Source organism: Coturnix japonica, chromosome 3 (assembly GCF_001577835.2).
Source record: "Coturnix japonica isolate 7356 chromosome 3, Coturnix japonica 2.1, whole genome shotgun sequence".
Lineage (NCBI taxonomy): Eukaryota > Metazoa > Chordata > Aves > Galliformes > Phasianidae > Coturnix > Coturnix japonica.
The window spans coordinates 29901034-29925455 of record NC_029518.1 but is presented as its reverse complement, the minus strand read 5'-3'; the positions used below and the strand labels follow the sequence as shown (position 1 = coordinate 29925455).

The window sequence follows — 24422 nt, the reverse complement described above, 5'->3', positions numbered from 1 at the left end:
TGGGGGTCTTGAAAACATGTTAAACTACAAGGGCTGCTCTGAAAACAACATTTCCCATTTCATGATATTGGACCACAATGTCAGAGGCAGGTGATGGTGATATGGCAGTAAATGCTGAACCTTCCCACCAATATTCCATTCAATTTGGTTGCTGTGTGACAGATTACAGTAGAGAGATAGTCTGACAGAATAGCATCTTACATGGAAGTCTGTACGAAGCAAAGGTGTGCCACTGAATTCCTCCATGTGGAAAAGATGACACCCACTGGCATTTACTGATGCTTGCTGAATGTTTATCAAGACCAAACAGTGAATGTGAGCACAGTGAGAAATTAAAACTAAGACAAATAGAAGCTTTAAGTAATACTTCTGAAATACTGAAAATAATTTTGTGTCAAAAAGAAACCAAAATTCTGTGGAATTAAAGGAAAAATTGGTTGGAGTTGAACAAAACATTTCCTTTGAAGTAACAGTAAAATTATATTTCTGTGAGTGTTACTTTCTGTTAGTTTCACAGAAACATTTAAAACTGATAGTAAGCAAGTGTAAGTAAAATTTTGCATTGAAAATAAAAAGATTTTTTTTTAAATGTGTGGAAATGAAAATAATGGGTAATTAGTAGTGTAGAAATACTACTGCATTTTAAAAATTATTTAGTCATGTTTTCTACCCTTGAAAGTTTAGAAACAAGTATATTTTGGCAAATAAGATTATACATGTATTTATTTTTCTTTTTTATGTTTAAATTTTCTCCTATTTCTACTTAAGCTGTATTTCAGGTCGTGTCACATAACTGCGAGCGCACACTTCTGAGCAGATCCAAATGTCAGTTTTGATGATTTAGGTGTATATAGCTGAGTTGCACCATTTTGGCTGGCTTTCCTGGTTCTTGTGTGGTTCTTGCAATGTTGTATGTTCACGTATCCATGTGTGTGTCAGTGGTGTGCCTTGAGCCTACCGCACTCCCAAACCATCCGGCCTCTGATGTAATGTGTCACCTGAAGCACAGATATACCTCTGGCTTTCTTTTGCTTCAGCACTTTAAATGGATACATTCTTAATATGTCTTAAGACTATAGGTAATTCTCTCTGCAGAGATTGTGTCCAGGTATATATCATCCTATGCCCCCAAGCAAATGATGATAGAGGGACCTGCACAGAATATAGGGATACTCTGCTGCGAGATGAATTTTATCCTATTAAGACCCCTAGTATACCTCAGTGATTCAGTGATGCATAAGCTTTTTATGGGTTGTCAGCATACAATTCTATTTTATTTGTATTGACTACTGCACAAACATTCCCAAATTCAATCTAATGACTGTGGAAGGTATTAACTTCTATCAACACTGTGCATGACACCTTAGCATCTTCTGTGTTTACAGTTTGTAATGAGTGCTTCATTAAGATTTCTGTGTACGTTTGCCATTTCTGCAACACAGCGGGGATAGATTAGGATAATATAAATTGTTTATAAATCACATGTAGGAATTAAAACAGTTGGCACAAAATTACTACCTTCAGGTAGGAGAAAATAAGATTTCAAAGCAATTATAGAACATTCAATATATCTGGTTTTTTTAAGTCTTCATGGCTTCAGTTCAAAACCAGGTGATTTTATATGTAGCTGTGATGGGAAAGCAATTGTAATCCACTATTGAACAACTATAATAATAGTCTATCTTTTCATTTTCTCTTAATTCTCTGAGATGACATCTCCACAGCACACAAAATTAGGCTTTCTTCTTCATTCTCTTTCAATCTGGTGAATGTCTTAAACTTCTTAAAGCTTCCCTCCATCTACCTGGAAGTTGCAATCTATCTGGATGGCACAGTGTAACTATTTGAATGCCTTCTTTCTGTTTTGGAATAACAGAATGTTTTCTCTGCATACAAATTATATCCTTTAGACGTCATGACTAAAAATGCACTGCCTATCACTAGTTTTGAAATGTTTTAAATTCTTGTGCCCTGCAGATTTCAGATTGCTTTGGATGGCCAGAATTAAAGGTAAATCTTCAAGTATTTCATGTTGATGCGGCTGAACCTAGCATTAATACTTAAGGTCCTGGAATAGAATGATGAAGATAGATTCTGTGAAATTTAGTCATTCAGTCTTAAGACACCCCATGGCTGGTGTCTGGCTTTTGTATTATTAATTTTTGAGCTGAGAAGAAACCAAATAATTCAGGAGACCAAAAATGGTTATTTTTTGTCAGTCTTATTCTTCTCTCCATTGAGTTAGAGCTGTTGTGGGCAAAAATGCAGTGTTCTAACAGGATTTAAATGCAACATAAATGCTTATTGGAATTTTCAGAGGCCCTTGGAGAGAAACAAAACAGTTTTGGCATTCCAGTGAGTGACATAAATGAAACCAGGCACCAAATACAAGTGTGACGTGAAAAAATGTGTTCTAAGATGCTGAGAAATGGATCAGCAGATCGATTGCATCTGAGCTGGTCTTGGGCAGACCTTAATCAAATAATCTTAGGTTTGTGTTGTTGATTCACCCTCTGTCTCTGAATTTTCTTCCTGCTAAACTTTACATATTCAGTTCATGGCAGTAAATAAGGAGTGAGTGTTGTCACAGACTATGGCTCCAGCAGTCGTCTGTCTGCTCTTAGTTCTTTGCAGTGTAACGCGTTAGCCGACACACTTTCATCCTATCCTCTTGACCCTGTTCTGCCTCTGCTTGCTGGTGTAATGCAGAAGATCAGAGTAGTTTGTTCTTCCAGACATTTGCCACCGTATGTAGACGCACAGGTCGTATGTGTTAATTATATGTATGAAAAGGAGAGCTGACCCCTAGGATCTTGTCTGAGATTGCTCATTTCACAGAGGTTATAGAAGTTAATATCTACTAGATAAGCACTTGAACAGAGATGACTAGAAATATGAAGAAATGTTGTGTACTGCCTTCACACAACCTTCACCCAAAGAACAATATTCACCCGATGAATTCTGTCCTGTTTCCACAAATGGAAACTATGAAAGGTACATCCCTGTTGCATGTTACTGCAATTCAATATAACATGGCTCCTGTCCCTCATTTACTTTCATGATCACAGAGTTAATGCAAATGTCAGGGCCAGTTTGCTTTCACCCAGAGATGTGTTTGTTTTATTCAGTGAATCTGTCTACATTTCCTAATTCTGATATGGCATGTTGTTTATTTATTTATTTATTATTATTATTTTTATATCAAATAGAAATAGGCAGGGTTTCGATAGACATAGAAGATCATAGGGAAGCTGTTCTTTGATGATGTTCTGCTGCATGGCTGTGCAGCACCTGTCTGTTGTGTAACAGCAGTCACTCTGTGGGTCCTGGCGTGGCATTGACAGGGAGTCACTTTTCTTTAGATGTTTACACTGCGCTCAGAGATTTACCTGAGAGAACACAGCTGTGCTAGATGGTGGAGCAGAAGGAGTTGAACCAAGCCTGCCATGAGATGGCCCAAACTGTCAAGCCAGGATCATGGCAATAATACAACTATTAGCACAGTATCATAAGATGTGTATTAAAAAACATAGGCTATAATTTCTTCCTAATACAAGAAAATATAAATTCATTACCGTCTATGGCTGCATTAGTTAACTGCAACATAACCAATGGGATAGATCACAGGTTTCTTTTAGTGCTCCAAGGTGTCTATATGGGAATCTTTCCTTCTTTATTGAATTCGAGTGTTTCAGTGGAATGCTTATAGAGCGTTTCTAAAAAGCAATTTCCACCCCCTCCCCCCCTGTTATTTTCCTCTTTCTTCTCTCTCCTCCATGTGTGCATATTGTTGATGAATGGCTTACCTGCCAGTGCGTTAGGAAGGCTGTCAAAAAACACTCTAGTTTGGATTGATTTTACCTCTCAGAATAAGAAAAAAAACAGCAAAATCAGAAAACTCATCCTGACAGTAAATGATGCAATAAGACAAAGCATTTAGAAATCTAGATTTGAAACATTTATAGAAATACACATCAAAACATATATTAGTAATTCCCAAGATATAAGTAAAGGTTTTTTTCCCTCCAATTTTTAGTGTCTGTTAGGAACATAATTTTTTGTGTGTGTCTATAGTAGTCATTTGATGAATGCAAGGAAAGTAATTTGAAATCTTCACCTAGAAATGTTTATTCAAAGAAAATAGACATTTGTCAAAAATATAAGGAACCTATATGTTCTGTCACAAGTGTTTTGATCATTTCTTACTGAAGAATGTTGCACAGTGTCTAATTATCTGCTCTCCAGGATTTGCACAATCCTGTATTCACAAAAGAAAGTCTTATCCTTGTATCTTTGTCTGCCTTTTCTCAGCCTGAAACCTCATGAAATCTAACTTTGATTACCTGGGAAGATAGATAAAGAGGTAGGTATAGAAACATTCATCCTCATCCTCTACTATACATGTTTGTTCTGGCTTGTGTTGTCTACCTAGAGACTGATATTTTTTTGAGCAGATCCTTTTGTTTTCTAGCATCCAGTTTGGGAACTTCCTTCCAGAACAACACTGTAGTTTTTTGTATGGTTATCAAGATGTTCTGAACTTTGAATTTATTCTTTTGTCCATTTATAAGTCTCAGTTGACTATTATTCATTCAACAGTCTCTGTTTTTGCCCCATTTCCCACTCTTCCCTATGTCTCTCAAGCATTCTTGCTCTTGTCTTGATATTTACAGGGAAGGAGAAAGAAAGATCAGTGCTCTTTCTGGGCATATGACAGAGATACTTTAATTAAAAAAAAAAATAACAAAAAAACCAAAACAAAACAAAAACAACAACAAAAAAAAAAACCACAACAACTATAAGATAGGATATTATGTGATCTAGAGATCTGCTACCTATAACAGGCAAGAGAGATCTTTATCACCATCACATAGAAGTATTCCCTTTTTTACTGAAGTTAAAGACATCTGATGGCAAGAGGTTCTCCTGTCAAAAGTTGTGCATATGTATTTGGCTGGGTAAGTTTTGGGTGTGCTGAACTGTTATCTGCAGTGGAGAAGGGGAAAGCATAGAGTGTGCAGACTCGAACAATGAGATTTTCTTTGATACTGAAGGGCTGAAAGTAAGATGTTGACATTTATTGCAGAGTTGGAAGAGCAAGAAGAGGTAGGTAGTTTTCTGATCCGTGGTGAAAATAAAAGCAAATTAGAGCATGAGACAGAGTGAAATGTATTAGCATTAGAAAAATTTCTTGCATACAGAGGAGGAATCCAGATGACTTTCCTGGTCAAAAGAGCCTGAGTGTTAACTCTGTCCAATGGCAGTTTTTGATCAAAGCAGTGAGCCTGTCCTGTTTCAAGGAAAGCTTATCAGAGAGAATTCCAGCTTAATCTAGGGATAAAACAGTCCATAAAGTCTAAGATTATGATCCTCCAGCAAGAGTTTTCTACTATGTCATTGGATAAGCTTTTACTGTTGATGCTCTGTGCATGAGCTATCTTGTAGAATGAGTGGAAGGTTAACATCTTGTAAAATGTAGAGAAGTGATGTTAAGGAAAAACATTTGATATTGTATTCAGTGCACTCGTTGAGAATTTCTTTATCCTTGTTATTTTCATTGTTGATCACCGTCAATGCCCTTTTAAGCTGCTCATTATCTTTTCTGCAAAGTGGAATTAATTTTTCCTTTTGTTCCCTGAGTGTTAGGGATTTACCTTACTTTATTATACATGTTCCTTCTGCAGGTGGTGTACCAGGTAGTACCTACCTTACAGTAGGTACTTGTAATCTGCCTTCCAAGGCTTTTGTGTACCTTCCTGTTAAATGTTACTTGGAATCAACAAATGAAGCTGGATGCAACTCCATCCTTTTATGCAGGTCAGCCTCCTTTGTCATTTGTTACACTTACAGTCAGAATATTTTTTATGAAGAAGCTGCTTCTCTTTTTGTTCTTCTTTCATGATTTTAATCTTACTCCCAACAAAACTTCCTTATCTGAATCCTTTTTCTCTCCTTTGTGCTGTTTCAGATACCTCATTTTTCTTATTACTTTGTCAGAGGGATTTTGCATACTTCAAGCTTCAGCTTTCACAGAAAAACATGGCTCGGATGGTTTCTGATGGTTTCAGAAAAATCTGTTGTCACAGTCTTCTTCCACTTGAATGGAAACTGTTGAAGTTTAATTGTTCTCTTTTGTCCCTAAGCTAAGACACAACACTGACAGCAAAACGTTGGGACTCTCAGCTTAGCATTTGTGGTAGGACAACACCTCTACATCAACAAGAATTTAGCTCCAAATTGTCATTAGGACCATGCTTAAAGTATTTTCCTTCTGATTTAGCCTCCTTAAGAATCACAGATGTACTTTCCAGTTGTCACGGGTTACTTAGATTTACCTATGCCCGTGACAGGGGAAGCCACCCCACGCCCCCCCCCGGGGCCCGGAAAGGAGGGGGAAAAGGGGAGTGGGATAAAACAGCGACAATCTAAGGAGGAAAAACTTATTTTACTAAATATGATATCGATAACAAGATAAACACAATATAATATAATAAGGCTAACAAAATCGAACAAACAGAGAAGAGAGTCTCCGAAAACCGAGAGGCCTACTGTGAACTCTAGGCGACACGCTGGAACGCTTCCCACTCTCCGAGAGTTCGGAAAGAAGGAGGGACTCCAGCCTGGGAACGAGATTATATAGAGTCCTGTCGTCCGTGATATTGTTAATCCTGTTGTTCTCTGGGATATTAGTCTTCTTCTGTGGACTGCAATTCACAGAAGTATCCACACTGACATGATGTTATGATGTGGAATACTGATAGCAAATTACAAAATTTTATAAACGCATGACATTCCACCTTATTCTACATTTTACATCATGGTAAATATATACATATATATACATATTATTACACGTATGTAAAATTGTGATAGCTAAAAATGTAGAATTGCATGTAACATAACTAAATGTACAACTATAATAACTAAAATTAACTACACATGCAAACATATATATAATATTAATATAGATAACATAAAATTATTGACTGATTCCCCAGCTCAATTCCCTTGTGGACACACATTGAACATCCCCATCCTTTGCATACCCACCAAGTGCACCCAGGTCCCTGGGCAAAGACAGTTCCACGGATAGGTTTGCCCTTTCCAGAAGTGGAGGACCCAAACAGCTTTTCCCAACATTTCTTTACATGTAACAGGGACCTTATCTCCTTCTACGTTGTAGGGGCTAGTTGACTAGGACCATCTTGATTTACAGATCCCCAAGTACTGATTAACCCAGTGGCTTCTGCTAGATATTTATCCTGATGCTTGAATGTTCCAACACACATTGCTTTCCACAGAGTTTTTCAACAACCATTATATCGTTCAATTTACCAGATGGTGCATGGTAGGGAATATGATAAATCCACTCAATGCCATGATCTTTGGCCCAAGTATTTATAAGAGAATTTTTGAATGTGTTCCATTATCAGATTCATTCTTTCTGGGTGCCATGTCGCCACAGGACTTGTTTTCTCAAGACCTAATATGGTGTTTCGAGCAGTAGCATGGGGTACTGCGTATGTTTCAAGCCACATGGTTGCCTCTTACCATGTGAGTAAATAACACTTACCACTGCGAGATCGTGGCAAGGTGATATAATTCAACCTGCCGCCTCCCCATATTTATACTTTTCATCGCCTTCCTCCCAGAGAGTTTCTCCTTCTGGCTTGTTTAATATATGGCAATGTTTCACAATCATGAATAATCTGCGCAATAGCGTCCATGGTTAGTCCACCCCTCGGTCTCTGGCCATTATATGTCGCGTCTCTTCCTTGTGACCTGAGGTCTCATGAGCCCATCGAGCTAGAAATAATTACACCCTTTATTCTGCCAGTCCAAGTCAATTTAGCCACCTCAATTTTGGCAGCTTTATCTACCTGATGGTTGTTTTGTTGTTCTTCAGTAGCCGAATTTGGGCACATGTGCATCCACTGACGCACCTTTACAACATATTCTTTGTTCGGGAAAGCAATGTCCTTCCAGTATTCAGCGGCCCAAACAGATTTTCCCCTCCGTTGCCAGTTGTTTGTTCCCACCTGTAACCACCCCCATAAGGCATTTGCCACCATCCATGAGTCAGTATAAAGATACAGCATTGGCCACTCTCCCGTTCAAGCAACATCTAGAGCCAGCTGGGCAGCTTTTACCTCTGCACACTGACTTGTTCTCCCTTACCTTCAGTGGCCTCTGCAACCTGTCGTGTGGGCTCCACACAGCAGTTTCCATTTGCGATGCTTCCCTACAATGCGACATGATCCGTCAGTGAATAGGGCATTTTCTTTTCATTTTCTGGTAAATTCGTTGTATGGTGGGGCCTCTTTAGCACGTGATACCTCTTTGCTGCTGGTGATGTTTCCAAACTTTTTATCTTCAGGGCAGTCCATGATTACCTCTAATTCCTGGCAGTTGAGGTTTCCCATTCGCGCTCGCTGTGTAATCAGCGTAATCCACTTGTCCAGGTGCATCGGTAGCATGATGGGTGGAGGGAACCTGTCCTTTGAACATCCAGTTCACCCTGGCAGTCGAGGTGCCAAAAGGAGCTGTGTTTCAGTCCCGATACTTCGGAAGGCACGCGAACCCCTCATACGCGGCTAAATCTCCTTTCGTTGAGTGTAGCACTCTTCAGACCCCTTATATGATCGACTCCAGAATCCAGGGGTCGGCCTCGGGTCTCTCCTGAGGCTCTTGCACAAACTCCAAGTGGGGCCTTTCTCTCAGCGGCAGTTATAGAGGATGTTTTTACATCCTGTCCAGTCCGTTACTGCCCCAGGGCTACGACACACGGGCTATCTTTCGTCTTGTTAATCTGTTCAAAAGCCTGCTGCTGCTCAGGCCCATGCAAAATCATTCTTTTCCGCGTTACCTGATAAAGGGGCTTACAATTGAGGCTGAAGTTTGGAATGTGCATCTCCAAAAGCCATGCACCCAGGAAAGATTGTGCTCTTTCTTGCTAGTTGTGGGACATGCGGTGATTTTGTCGATCACATCTGCTGGATGTGACGACGTCCATCCTGCACTTTATACCTAGAAACTGAATTTCCTTGCAGGTCCTTTTACTTTGCTTCGCTTAATAGCAAAGCCAGCTTGTAGAAGAATCCGGATTATATTGCTTCCTTTTGTGAAAACTTCTTCTGCTGTATCGCCCCACACAACAATGTCATCAATGTACTGCAGGTGTTCAGGAGCACCCCCTGTTCCAGTACAGTTTGGACCAACCATGGCAATGGTTGGGCTGTGTTTCCACCCTGGGGCAAACGGTTCAAGTATACTGAATGCCTCCAGGTGAAGGCAAACTGTGGCTTGCATTCTCGGCCAAAGGAATAGAGAAGAAGGCATTGGAACATGTCAATGGTGGCTAACATTTGGTGCTTTTGACTCCAGCTCGTACTGGAGTTCCAACATGTCCGACAGCAGCGCGTCAATGGGGGTGGACCTCATTCAGGCCACGTGTTAGTTCAGCACTCCATTCTCCATGGCTTTACACATGACATATGGGACTGTTAAAAGGTGAGTGAGTTTTTACTGATCATCCTGATTCTCCAACTGGCGAATCAATCATGATGTGGGAGCAAGAATCCTGTTTGGTGCAGTACTGCCGTCTGTGCAATGTCTTGTAGCAATCGGTACCTGCTGCTCTTTTACTCGTAGCAGCCCACAACAGACGGGTCCTCTGACAAGGCCAGGCAAAACAGACAGCTGCTTAATGTTGTCCATGTCTACAGCAGCTATCCCAAAGGCCTCAATACCCCTTAGGATTCCTTGAAATGCCCCTTCTGAGGTAATCAATACCAGTATACATGAGCCCTGGGCCAGTACAATAGGATGTTTTTGCAGTCTTTGCCAGTGAGGCTTATTTCAGCCTCCAGCACAGTCAATTCTTGAGGGCCCAGTCACTCCAAAATGATGGGATTTCTGTCCCTTCATGACTGGAGGGCATATAGGGTGCACTGTGCACCGGTATCCACCAGTGCCTTATATTTTCTGTGGTTCTGATGTTTGCCAGCATCGAATCCACACAGTCAATAAAATCTTATTATCCCTTTCCTCCCTGACTGAGGCAGGCCCCTCTATTGGTTACCTGTGATGACTGGAGCAACTCCACTGGTGGTTGGTATGTCTAGTAGTTCTTTCACCGTGCTCGTAGTGCAGACGTGGGCTGAATCATGCACTTCCTCATGTCTTCTCCCCGGTCACGTATGGTAGCGCACATGGAAACACGCGGTGCAAATCGTACTGTTGTTCTTTGCTCGAGCTGGGAAGCGTGTGCGTTTAACAGCTGAGACTTTTGATGATGCAGGTGGGAGTAGACTGGACTGTTATCAAATCCTTCATTAGACCTGAGCCCGTACAGGATTGACCTTCATCAGTTGTTTCTGATACTGTTACGGGATCATTACAATTAGTTGATGGAAACAATTTCTTGCACTTTCATCTACTCGGTTTTAGCCGTGAGATGGCAGAAACTGCGGCATGCAGTTTGGGACTGTGATCAGTGGTTTGAAGCATTATAATCAGCTCAACAACTCGGGGTCATTGTCCACGAATCCTTTAGATCCTGATACCAATGACTGTGCCATTCTCTCGTGCTTTACTTGTGATTTTCTGCCAAATGTCAGGATCGCCCTCACTCTCTCTGGTCAAGTTCGCTTGGATCAGGGCTGTACAACATTTTCGCCATGGCCAATTCCTCAGGCGGCTTGAATACCTTTTTGACGTATTCCAACTATCAATTTTGGCTTAAAGCATCCTTATAGGGGTAGCTTTCTCTCCGGCTTCTAACAGCCGAACCAGAGGTAGCAGCTCCATCCACATCTGCTAATCCCTGTCTATCATGCATTTGGCAATGCTTCCTAGTTGGCGAGCTCATTACCATCTAGAGAACAAGCTGTTGGCCCCGTTGTCCCAGCAAAGCGAAGCAACCAAGCAAGGTACCTTCATCTTGACGCCGTGTGAACTCCTTTCTGAGCCTTGGATTTCAGTCAGTTCAGAGGTCGACAATAAGTGATTTCCTCATCATCTCAGTCTCTTCTTCATGCCTCTTTGGTGTTTTGTTTGCTTTTTTTCGGTACTGCTCCATGCCGGCACCTGGGTCTTTTCTTGCCCCCCCTGTGCTCTCCTTTTTTCGTTCTAGACGCATGGACACCTTTCCATTTTGCTTCGCACGGGCAACTGATATTGCTACTGATGCCTCCGTGTTGCATAGAATTACTTGGGCTGAGATCTCAGATCGGAAACTCTCTCTCTCCAGAATAGTATGATACAAAGCACGGTATGCATAAGCCAAACCCCACATAAGGTTTACCTCTTAGATCTCTGACCCAAATACTCACTTATTTCTTAGGGTCCTTAGGTGTTAAGAGTGAATCCATGACACTGCGGGTCCCATGCTTCTAGATTTTTGCTTTAAACCTTTCCATATTCCCTGCCAGTCATCATTCTCTGGTTTCGGAGAGAACTTCCGCAATAGAACGAATGCATAGGAAATATATGGCCATTGATAGTGATACATGAATGCAAGTATGAACCTATCTCAGTTATTGAAGGTGTGGAAATCTGAGATAAACCTAAATAAAAAGTGTTTTTTTAGCCTGTACAATGAATTAAACATGGTGGTGTTTGTAAAATTGCCTGTTCCATCTGGGATGCAAGTATTTGTAATTGCTGTTCATCTGGGATGCAAGTGTTTGTAAGATTCACAATTCCATCTGGGGTGTAGATGCCAAAAATTCTGACCATACCAACTCTCGTAAAAGTACCAGGCGGTGTCTCCATCAGTATCACCTTATTAGGCTATATATCTGACACAATTCACAACAAGCCAAATTATTCTCGGTGTTAATTAGTTACCAATACTTTAGAAGATAATAATTGCTTTTCCAATCCTAAACAGGAAGAACTGGGAATGAAGCAGTTGGATTTAGCTGCAGCTCTGTAAATTCAAGAGCTAAGCTAGCTTTGCTCTAAGGGGAAAGAAATCCCTTGTTTTCTAACAAGTTAGATATGCATGCTTGGAATGTGCAGCGCCCTTATTGTTGCAATTTGTCTGGTAGTTCCAAGGTTCACCTTCTCTGTGAGCAGCTACGAGAAGCATACACACTCAACACTCCCGTAACGAAGCTCTTTAACGAGCAAGAGCGAGTTGTTGCTTGGACGAACAGCTAAAAATTTATTGCACGCATTTCTCCACCAAAAAAAATCTGCGCACGGGTACCTTAGATTTACCTATGCCGTTGACAGGGGCCACACGCCCCACCCCCGGGCCGAAAAGGAGGGGAAAGGGAGGTGGATAAAACACGACCAATCTAAGGAGAAGAACTTAATTTTACTAAATATGAATCGAAATAACATAAACATATAATATAATGTAAGGCTAACAAATCGAACGTAAACAGAGAGAGAGAGTCTCGAAACCGAGAGGCTACTGTGATTAGGCGAACCGGCTGGAGTTCCACTCTCGAGAAGTTCGAGAGAAGAAGGAGGGCACTCCAGCCTGGGAACGAGATTATATAGAGTCCTGGTCCCGTGACTTATTGTTACTCCTGTTGTTCTCTGGGAAATGTAGTCTTCATCTGTGGAATGCACATTCAACAGAAGTATCCATACTTGACATGATGTTATGATGTGGAATACTGATAGCAAAATTACAAAATTATAAAACCATGACACCAGTGAACCATTTTCTGTAACTATCATGACTAACGTGGTATTACATTTGTAGTCCCCATTACTGCTACAGTGTCAGATGGAGTGTTTTTAAACCATTACTGAATTTTTTTGCAAGCTGAAGGATCCTTGATCTGTAACTGCTATATTTAAAAAGAGTCAGAGAGTTTCGTATCAGTGAAAATATAATAACTAGGGTTCCTTGGGGTGCTGTTTTATTTGTTCAGTAAGGGAGTTTATTATGGAAAGTGTAGAGTTCTTGCTTGAAACACTGAGATCTCAGAGCACTGAGGTTCAGCTGTTACCTGAGAATACTACAGTAGCGTACACTTAAGCTATCTGTATGGTAAAGTGCCCTTTAAGTGGAAACAGTCAACATTTACTGTGAGCACTGTATGTCTAAAAAGTTAAATAAGATAAGCAATATTTTAATCATATTTTTATGTCAGAAACAAATTTAGTTCTGAGTGAACTTTGGTTCACAAATGGATACAAGAAAAAATTTTGGGTAATGTGTGGTACTAGCAATTGGTATGTTTCGACATGAGCTAGCAGAATAAAGGAACTCTAGTTGGAAAAACAGATCTGCTTGCTATATTTTTGAGGGTGAGGTATTATTACTTAGCTGTCAGTAGTCATAGTAACACTACTTTCCTGTGGCTGCGGAATGCTTGGTGTTGAAGGTTTCTTTAGTTTCGGCAATCTGTTTTTCTGTTTGTTTATTTTTCTTGTCAGAATTCGTTCCCCTGAGATTTTAAAACTAATTTGACAAGTTTGCATATAATTTAACATGTCAAAAATTGGAGGTGCTTCCACAGTTTTTGCACTTTTTATTTGTTTGTGCCTTAGAGTTTATCTTACTCTGCCAAATTATTTTAATACCCTACATTTAGGACAGGTTTCTCAGCTGGTGTTGATGGGCAAAGCTTCAGTAGAGCTCTTAGGGTATGTCTACACAGATGGGTGCAGACAGCTGCGAGCTTCTCTGTCCACTGCAAGAGCCAGCCAAAAGCAAGCCAGTTCTGTTCTGGAAGTTGCAGAGCTGTTTTAGTGAGATACTGTGCCCAAACGTTTATCTACTGCCTCTTTGGCAGAGATTCAGGTCTGAGCTGGCTCTTGTCTTCCTGCCTGGAAGGTGAACAGGAGTGTTCATGCCTCTCTCCATCCTTCATTTGAGAAGGCATATGCTTGGCTGCTGCTCAGACCTTAGTTCCTGTTACATTTTTGTTACCATTCCTTCAATGATTTTCACTTACATCTGTTCAGGGATTGCGTTGTTTTACTTTATTTATTTCGGTGTCTGAGATCTCTGTTTTCTTTCTTTCAGTTATTATCTCCACAGGCCAGATTGTACGTGTCTCCCAGCATACTCCTTACAGCAGTTTCCATCACCCATGAGCCCCTTGTTATCACCGGTGTGCCTGCATACCCACATGTGAGTACAGTTCTGTGTACATGAAGGAACCAAATCCCAGTCCATGCAAAAGTGTGAATGAAGTAGAGTCCCAAAAGTCTTAGTATGACAAAGGTGCCATCTGTGCCTTTGTAAAGCTTGGGGACCAGTGTTTGTGTGACATCTTTGGTGGGAGGTGCTGTGAGAAGCCAGAAGCCCGTGTGCCCACAAAGCCTGAGTGGCAAGGGTACGTGTATAAGCTGTATGGGATATTGTACAAGGAGGTTGGGCTGCTTCTGATGTACTTAAGTCATTTTATTACATTTCTATGGTAGGCTTTCAGAGTCCTTTCGGACAGCATCCTTAGCAGTAGGGAAAGCACTGCTCTTGGCTTCACAGCTGTGTGGGGAGAAAGTGAACTGTTTCCTTAGTCTGCCAACTACACTGTCTGGAAAAGGGAAAGGAAAAAAACTACTGATTAATGTTTTACACAAAGTATGTTTTCTAATTGAGAAAACTTTTGCCATGTGGATGTTGTGCATTTAGAAGAGACTTGCGACTTTAGTGTTAAGGAATTCTACACAAAGCAGCACTGGGAGTCACCACTGCATCACCTTGATTGTGTGTCTGCAATCTACTACCACACAATTCCTTTTGCTCTGAGAGTCAAGAAAACTATTCCAGTTTTTGTTTCTAAAAGCAAAATTCTGATCCCTAGAAGGGATGAAATTTCTGAGATCGGTGTTTGTATTTTTCTGGTTTCATAGCAGGTTTGGATTCACGGTATGTAAGTAAGGAATGTTTTTCTTAGTGAGAGAAAGTGTGAAGCCCAGTCTGCTACAAGTAAATTAAAGTAGATTTTTGTCTGGCTTTTGCTCTCAGACTCACCAAGTGCTGCTGAAACTAGAATTAGAAAAAGGAAAAAAAAAGGAAAAAAAAAAAAATCAGCTCAGTCTCAATCTCTGCATTAATTAAATAGTGGTAAGAAGATGGAAATACAGAAAGAAGATTTATTACTTATTATACTCATTACTTTTTTTTTTCTTTTTTTTTTTTTTAAATAACTTTGACCCAACTATTCCTTCTATTTGAAAGAACAGCTGAGCAGTGCAATTTGGAACCACACAAGAGTCAAAAGATGAACGTCAGTGAAACTCTTTAATGTAGCAACATTATGCCAGCTTGTGCTAGAAGAAGATTCAATTTACTCTATGTGTTGAGTGTAATTAAAAATGATGACATTACATTTATGGTCACTTTATATTTACAGTTTCAGAGACAAAAGAGATAAGACTCACATACTATGCATGCGACGGGGCATCTATATTCATAGCCATTTCCTGTTTTCTAAGTCTTTTTGTGCCTGCCATCTGCTGATGATGTGCTTTCTCTAATTTAGATGATAAGGTCCCTGGGTTATCAATCTAGCTTTTAATATATTCTCTTTAAAGTATGGCTGGTAGTTACAATAATGAGAGCTAGTTAGAAGAAATAACACATTGACAAAAACTTTCTTCCCAGTTATGTGATAATTGCATTTGATTAGGTAGGTGTGTGCAAAGCTTATGTTGAGATATTTTCTGCTTCATGTATAACTTGTACACAGTACTTTTGGGACCTCTCACAGAGGATATGTTGGCACACTCATATGACTATAGTGCTCTCAGCTGAAGCATTCAGTGCCGCACAGCAGAAAACACTGCTGAGGGAAACAAAGAAAATAGCATTCATTGCTGTTTTTCCTATTATCATTCCAGATGTTCAAAATGAAGCTACTGACTGCCAGCTCTGGGGAAATATTCAAAGGAGAAAAGAGCAGCTAACTATATAACTCCCACTGAGAGTCAGAATGGGTGAGAACTTAGAATACCATATCATTATGTAAGAGCAGTAAAAGAGCAAACGTCCAAACTACTTCCTGGGCTCCTGAGTTCTGAATTATTGCAATGAGATATAAAACTCAGAATGAGACAAATGAAGAGATGAGAATCATGTATAAGCTTTTATCTCCAGTTGGCTTCAGGAGGAGATGCACATGCCACGTATAACAGCAGGCTGTGGGCCATCCAGATGTGAGAGTAGAGAATTGAAGGATCCGTCAGTGTGTTATGACTCACAGGAAATGGCACTTTGAATGATCTCCTTGCAGTTCAGCATTGTGTGAGGACTGAACGGACGTGAATCTACGGTTTGTTGGGAATCATTGTCAGAAAGTAAAGAAAGCCACACAGGTAGGCACTCAGGCATTCTAGAAGCACTTACTTTCATTTGTTAACATTGGTTTTTATTAGTTTCCAAGTTGCTTGGAAATTTTCTTTGCATTATTTATATCTTAAGGAAGCAAGGACTGTTACTAGGATTGATTTACATAGAAAAAGGTCCCCCAGATGAGCATCAGGCCTTGTGAAGTGTGTCCCATGTCACATCATTCTGCTTTATAAATCAGAATGTCTGTTTTCTCAACTTGCTAGAATTAAATCATCGGGCTATATGGGCAGTGGTCATTTGGACTGTGGTGATTTCAGTATCAGCTTCTCATGAACACTAGAATAGCAAATCAGCGCAAAACACTCAGCTGCATTCTAAGAGGGACTGACAGAAAACTCACTGCCAGGGAAAGATAAAGTGATATCATAGCCTAAAAGGAAAGAAATCCCATGTTGTCAGTTGGCACAGCTTTATAAACTTCACAGGAGTTTATGAGAACACCAGTCATCTTCTTACCAAGCACATAGCCTATCTAAGGTTATCTGTATCCTGCAGTCTTTGATCCCAACACTTCTTTAGAAGCCTTTTGCATGTCCTCTACCAGTCTCCTTCAACAATTATCTGTGGGCTTTTTTGTTTTATGCCAATCTATTTGCTGCAGTTTTTCAGCCTGACAGGCTTTGTGCATGTTCAGAAGAATTTGTTCTCAAATATGAAGTAGCCAAGTCTGCACTTACTGAACTTGTGCATGAAAAAATTGTTCACTTAACCATACAAAATTGCAAGCAAGCATTTGCTTTCAAAACGGTGTCTTTTTGTGCCTTTTTCTCATATGCTCATTAAGTGCTCCAGAAAACCCAGGAACAGAAAAAGGGGCTTAAGATGCTTTAAGAAAAAAGTGTTCTTGTTTTGTTGCTATTCGTTTGTACTTGTTAGTATGAAGAGGTCTCATTCAATCTCACTGGAGTTGCTACCATGCAAACATGTCATCATAGACAATCCTTGTCCCAGGATTGTCTAGGCTAAAGAAATTGTGGGCAGTGGTCCAGAGAAAAGGAAAACAGAGGAATGGAATCATTTGGGTGAAGGCTCAAGAGATTTACTGTGATCTGAAGTGAAAAACATGAGCCTGTGCTATGGTTCTGTATAATGCTGTAAGCTTGTCCCATTGTTTCAGTGCAAAGCTGAATAACCTTGCTCTCATTAATGCATCATCAGTGGGGGAGGTGAATGACAGAAACTAAGTTGTGTTCTTTATGTACTTCTTATTATTTGATTTTATTATATTTTTGGGGGGAATTCCCTCCCAGGACAGATATTTTAGAGGGTATTTTTTAACTCCTAGATTGCCTGGTTTGCTGTGGAGAACCGAGGGATTTGCAAAAGATGTTTGCACTACTAGGTTTTTGTGTCTAGATCAAATAAGGACAAATTTTTCCACTGTGCTAGGAATAGACTGGCTACTTGGTATAGAGCTGTGTGCTTTGTCAAAAAGAACTGCACCAGCATACAGGAAGTTCTTTTCATTGTGGGAGGGGAGCACACTTCTCCTCTGTTTGTTAGGCTGCAAAAGGATGCTGTCTCCCATGCAACCTACCAACACTTGAAAATGTATTACAGAACGGAGTGATGAAAAAAGAAAGTTGTTTCCTTTTTTTTTTTTTTTTTTATTATTATCCTCTGGCTTTTTCCTTTGGATCTCTGATTCCAGAGAGTGTAGGAATCATGATGGCAAACCTTGGACTGTTATTTCCATTTGAGTTCATGCGTATATGCACACATACACAAGTATGTGTTGGTATATGTGTTAGAAATAGTAGAAAGGCATTTCGATGTCTCTACTCAAAGGCTGTTGAAAATCCAGGCAGAAGAAGAAGTTTCCATGTTCACTTTAATAACCATCATCTACTGAGGTGCATCTCTGAAAATAGAGAATTAAAAGATGCTATGTGCTCGATAGCAGAGAACTGGTACTTATTTAAACTCAAATACCTCAGCATGATATACTGGAAATACAAAGTGATCAAATTCCCTTTGATATCAAGGGAATAGTTTAAGTATTGTTGGTCTAATCTGTCGAGGATGCTCAGTTACCCTTTTCATATTATTTCTCGGTCTGCAAACCAAGGGCAACACAACCATTGGAGATACCATTGCCTATTACTTTGCAAGCACACAGTCACTGAACCAACATACAGATAAAGCTCCTTAAAGCCACAGGTTCTCAGTGTGCTCAGACAGTGGAGTAGAAGAAGATGAGTGAATTATAGAAGCTCTCTGTGAGCTGTAGATAACAGAAATGCTGACACTACATCAGCACTTCCCAGTACTCAGCAGCTCTGTTCTGTTCTTACTAGGAATAATGCTCCTCTCTAACAGACACAGAGTATATTAAATTTGATATGACCTCATTAAACTTGCACTCATTTCTGTATTTAACCTGAAATATTTATGTCTGGAATGTGATTTGTATTTGGAAAGTGAAACTTAATTAAGTGCCCATATTCCTAGAGGAACACAGCAATTGTTGCATTAAGTGCATCTGATGAAATACTATTCTGATCAATGTCAATGCTTCAAAGTGAAATAACATAACAAATAACTACACTGAAATAACTGGGTTTTGATTGCCTGACAAATCTAGAAAAAAAATAAATGTTTTTTGAGATTTATCTTTAAAAACAGATCAAAATCCAAGAAAAAGTGGTGTTTTTTATCACTTTTAACAAGACAGCATTCTGAAAATATGTGAAATGCTTGTTTTCAAAAATGTTTTGTTTTTTATGGGGGGGAAAATACCTGAATTTGTGAATAACAATTCACATCAACTAATTAGTTAAAGTCAGGTAAGTCATGTAGCTTTTTAATACCATTTTATTTCATGAAGAATAAAAGACACTAAGCCTTGAAGAAAGTAAACTGAAAACTGAAAAGAATTTCATTGCTTACCTTGTGCCTGTGGCTAACTTCTGACCAGAGCCATGAATATGGTTTATTTAGTTTTTGTATTGCTTGTCTCTAGGGCAAAACATTTTGTGTGGTTTTTCTTTTTTTCTTTTTTTCTTTTTTCTTATTTCTTTTTTTTCTAAGTAGAGATGGAAATAGTCATTTTATTATGCGTGTTGAATGTCTTATAGCATTTGCTGGCTATATAATGATGTCTTGTGGAAATACGTTTCCTAGATTAGTATTGTAGCATGCAAAAAATTGTGTTCTTTAAGTAGATTTTGTTGTTTCTGTGAGCAATGCTTTTGAGATTTAAAACGTATTACTGGATTTACCTCTAAAGATAATGACTTTGGTTCCTGTGGCACCATCTGTGAGAGTATATTCATTATTTATGCACAGACAATAGTGCTATAAATGACAACTGTGAAGAACTGACAAAAGCAAACAATTGAACTCTCTATATTTGTACTCTGCCAAGCAAATGAGGGTATATTAATAAGTTTCTACTTAATCTCAGTGTACTGTACATGTATGTATTTTCTAAGCCTTGCACAGGAGCTGTTGCATCAATTGTTAAAACTAACTCCTTTCTCTGTTTACATTCATCCGCATCATGCTTCAGTGATACTACAAGATGATTCTATACAGGCAAGTAGTTACTTGAGCTAAAAAAGCATCTCTCTGGTTTCTTAAGTAAAGTGCAGCTGCATTTTAATTTTGAAAGCAAAGGCCAAGCATTCTCTCTCTCATTTCCTTACGTTTGTCAAAAATCATTATCTGGAGCAAGGAAAGCTTTGACTTTCCTGCTCACTGGTCCTGTCAGACACAGGGAAGAGCCTCGCTGTACCAGGTGAGTTGCTTTGTGCCTTTTCTCTTGGAGCTTTCTCTGTTGTTTCAGAGGCAGTGTGCTGCTAACAGAGCAGTGCAACTGAAGGGCAGCAATGCTGATAAAGGGATCAATTGCTGGAGCAGAATTAAAATTGGATGGAGGATCAGGAATTTACCTCAGAAACAGCAGAAAGGAGAAAAATGGCATCAGAGCTTTTGCTTGGCACTTGTGGGGTCTGGGAGTCAGAATCTCAAAACTCATCATACGTGTGGTGCGTGCATAGCAGAGCAGGATATGAGCACTCAGATGCGGTCCTGGGGCTGGCAGCTGCATCCCCATGGCTGGCTGCGCTCCCTGGGACCTGCCGTTGCTGACGGATCGTGCTGTCATGGCCCTGATGTGTTGGAGCTGGGGGAGGCCCGCCAGGAAAAATTTTAATGGTGCCTGTCATCAAAGAAAAATGTTGTGCGTCTCACTTCAGCAGCCCCGCTGACACCTTCAATGTGGCGCCTGAACTCATCCTTTCTGGGACTGCGGCAGGCTTCGTCTTGTCAGCCTAATCTTTTCTTAGGCTTTGTATCACTCCTGTTGACTGGATGCATCTCGTCTGCTCAATTAAAGGCAGCTTGGAGAGACAAGGCCTAACCGCTTGAGGCTTCTCCAACGAGGTACTAATATGAATATGTAGGGCTCATGTGAACATAATTTTATTTGCAGAGTGAGAGGAATAAAGAACAAAGTATTTACTTTCTGTAGTAGGCTGTGCTGTTGCTTGTTTGGATTTCTTAACGTACATTTTCATAATTTGCAGTTTTTCTGATGAAGTTGTTTTTTTCTTCTTTTGTGTCATGAGGCCCGTAGTAAATGCTTGAAGTAGAAGCAGAGGCTGTTCCCAGGGCCATGAGCTCAGGTCCTGGTTACATGGTTGTGTCCACGGGCAGAGGGATATGTCAGCTCTGTGGGGGCTGGGATCAAGCCCTTTACAGAGAGGGGCTTGCACCCACTAGGCTGGAATGGCTGGGCATGCCCTGCTGCAGCACTGTGGGTGACATTTCAGGTTAAAGGGTTGCTCTATTTGGAATTTGCTGTATTAAATGCAGTGATTTCAAACAGCCTGCAGGGCAGGAACCCATGTGAGGAAAAAGGATCTTCAGAAAATGCAAAGCCTTCCTTGTCAGAGTAAAGGAAGATGTCAGGGAAATAAGTGCATCAAAGAGGTTATATAGATTTCTGTTGTGCAGATGCAGTAGGAAAAAGCCATATCTAGGTCTCTGCTTCATTTCATGAGGTTTTCCAGGTTCTGGGTATGTATTCGATCCTCCTGGGTCAGAAGTGGAAGCAGATGTAGGTCCTGAAAACAAATCAAGTTGCAGGAAGAAAGGATAGTAGTGGGTAATTAAATCAGTGTAGCTTTTTGTCTGCGGAGGTAAGGAATATTTATCATTACTGTGAAATATTATGTTTTCATAAAGGAAAAAGTGCTGTGGTTATTAGGATTTTTTCACTGGAACTTTTCCCTTACATGACAGTAACGCTTACAAAATGTTTGAGTGCTCTATTAATTTATGGATAAACTGTCCTTACATTAGTTGCCTTTCCTATCACCAAAGACTGTGAATATAAATATCTTTTGAAATTTGTAGGCACTAGGAAGTCCATGCTGAAAATGGGCAACTTACTAATTAGAAAAACCCTTCATAAAGAAATTTTCATACTACAAAATGTTTTGATCTGAGAGGGCCATGTTCTTCTTAAAAAATCTCCACAAGAAAACTGTGGAGCAAACTCAAAAGTTGTAGAAAAATAGTGGATGCAATCTTCTAAACCTGGCCTTCAACTCTTGTGATGCATATATGTATATTTCTAGTTAAATTTTATGCTGCTTTTTTAAAAACTTGTTTCTGTATTTACTACTTTTCCTTTCCAAGTGAGCTTTTAGCATGATACAGACTGTTCTGGAAAGTTGAGAAAGTTTCCGTGTTAAAAGATAGCACGGGTCTATCAGGGGACATATCTTGCTGTCAGTTTTTCAGAACAACTCCATTTTGTAGTCAGTGGGGATTTCTGTTTAACAAGGAGTGGCATATGACAGCCTAGGGCTACTAAGTTTCTTACTTAAAATACTTAAATACTGTAGGAAGTGTGTTCTCATTATTGCTCTCTCTCTCTTTTTGGTAAGTGCTTTACTATCAGGGATGCTATCCATTAACAACTTCTAGTTAATGGTTTCCCAATGAATATATTTCTTCTGCTAGTGGGCTATCTGTTGAGAAGAAGGGAATGTGGTCTGACAGCTGTCCCTATTACAGAACAGCTGATATGTCTTTAGCAATTGCAGAAAATAAAAAAGAGACAAGACTCCATAATGAGGTAGCTCATCACACTTGTCATGCCAGGCCAGATGCTCAGGGGGATATATTAGTATTGTATGTGTGATTTTGAAAAAAAAAAGAGATAATTTACTGTGTCTAAGTTCTTTGATTCTTTGGATACTCCAAAGTTGACATAGTTGGTGATGTGTTTTTTGTTACCGTTGATAGTAAAACAGCAAAAACTCCCATCAGAAGCCTTCCAGAGAAGTCCTGGGTAACTGAAGTTGCTTATATAATTACTTTAACCCTCAGCAAAATGGCACATGTGAGCATCTGCTCCTGGTGGTAGATTTGCAATGTGACTTTAGCAAATGCACAACTGGGTTTTGAATTAGTGTTTCAGCACTGCAAGGGTGAAGATGTTCCTTAATATTTTTGCCAACTTCAGGAAACAGATGCAGATTCAATATCTAGTTCCCAATTATGGTAATGTTTAATAGCAAAAGGTACACATTCATCCAAGTGAAGATCAGAGGAGACTGAAAATGGTTCACTGAAGTGTTATAACAAGATCCAAAACTCCAGAAAAATATTCAGGTAAAATGAGATAGTGCAAATTCCCACTGTTCTTGACCTTCCCAAGGCATCCATTTATGACCACTGTTGGAAAAAGATAAATCCATTCTCAGCATTCTGAAATCTTTTACTCCTCCTGCAATTGTTAATCTTTCTCCCTTGGCTTAGCACACCACAACTAAATGGAGTGTCAGCTAAGATTGTATTGCTATTTCTGTAGTCACAATTTTATGCAGATGCTGGGACTTTTCAAGTGTAATGTGTAAGAGAAGTGAAGCTGAGAGCTATCTCTATAGATCAAAACTGATAGACATTATCTCATTTCCACATAGCTACGTCATAAGCCTGACATAAAAACAAGACTAAAGGAAGGAGAAGGATCAAAGAGTATTTGGTTCTCTTATTCTGATGCACGTTGTTGTGGAGAGAGAGTCAGCTTTGCAGTTCTGTCCCAGAAGAGACTTTCAACTTTCTGCAGACTGAAGTGCAGGCAGCCACAGCATTGTAGGATACAATCCCGATATCAACTGCATATGCTTACCTTGCTGGGGTCTGTGGATGCCAGTAGTGCTTGAACCTCAAAGGTCTGGTCTGTGCAGCAAAGTCTTACTCTTAGCTAGTTGCAAAAAGTAAAAATTGCTCTTTAAACAAAATATTACTCTTATTTTTAACAGAACAGCTTATGTTTGAGGTGCTTTCAGATCTTTCCACCACTTGAGATGGAGATATTTCACTGGTTGATGTGAAGTAGCAATGTTGTCCAAGTCTCTTTCACCCAGAAGGAGGATCTCATCCTTTGCTATAAAAGAACATATTTTTCTCAAAGGAAAATGGATTTTAAATTTTGTTCTGATTTGGTACGTACACTCTGCAACAGACTTACTCCTCTGTCTCTCTCTGCTCTTACCATTTTCAGTGAAATATTACTTTCAGAGAAGGTGTGGCTGGTCATAACAATCATTAGGTTCATACAACTGCAAAGGTAATTATACTGGCTCATAGTGTACAAAAACTAGGTTGGCAGGCTTCATAACTTCTCATTGACACCTGAATGACTGCTCTGATTCTTTCTCACAGTGATCAGTATAGTTAGACAACAGTTTTATGTGTGTTCGTACCTATATTAACTAGTGTGGCCTCATGTTTCCATTTCTTTATTCATCTGTCAAATGCCAGATCATATTCATTTGTTTCAGCTCCTTTCTGCAAGCATATCTTTTTCTCTTAGACACCTTTCTGTGCCAGCAACAACAAGATTTCCATTTCTCATTGTGCTTCTGCATGCATTCAAGTAATAAAGAGAATCTGCTCTTTTTGCCCTCAATACTTGTTTAACAGAGGTATGCCCAAGAAGAAACCAGAGACAGCTGTTCCTCTGATACAAACAGGCAGAGCTTTATTGCCATCAGTAGCTATGCCCAGCTTTACAGTCTCATGGCATGCCATAAATGTTCTGTCTTCTTTACTAATATATTTGAAAGCATTTTCC

General features: G+C 39.8%; 1 long non-coding RNA gene across 1 annotated transcript; it reads left to right on the top strand.

Annotated features, from left to right (window-relative positions):
- Positions 1-5688: 5688 nt before the first annotated feature.
- LOC107311223 lies at positions 5689-16396 on the top strand. The gene is made up of 3 exons (XR_001553948.2): positions 5689-5817; positions 13994-14101; positions 15817-16396. It is a non-coding gene; the product is annotated as an uncharacterized LOC107311223 (long non-coding RNA).
- The last annotated feature ends 8026 nt before the right edge of the window (positions 16397-24422 follow it).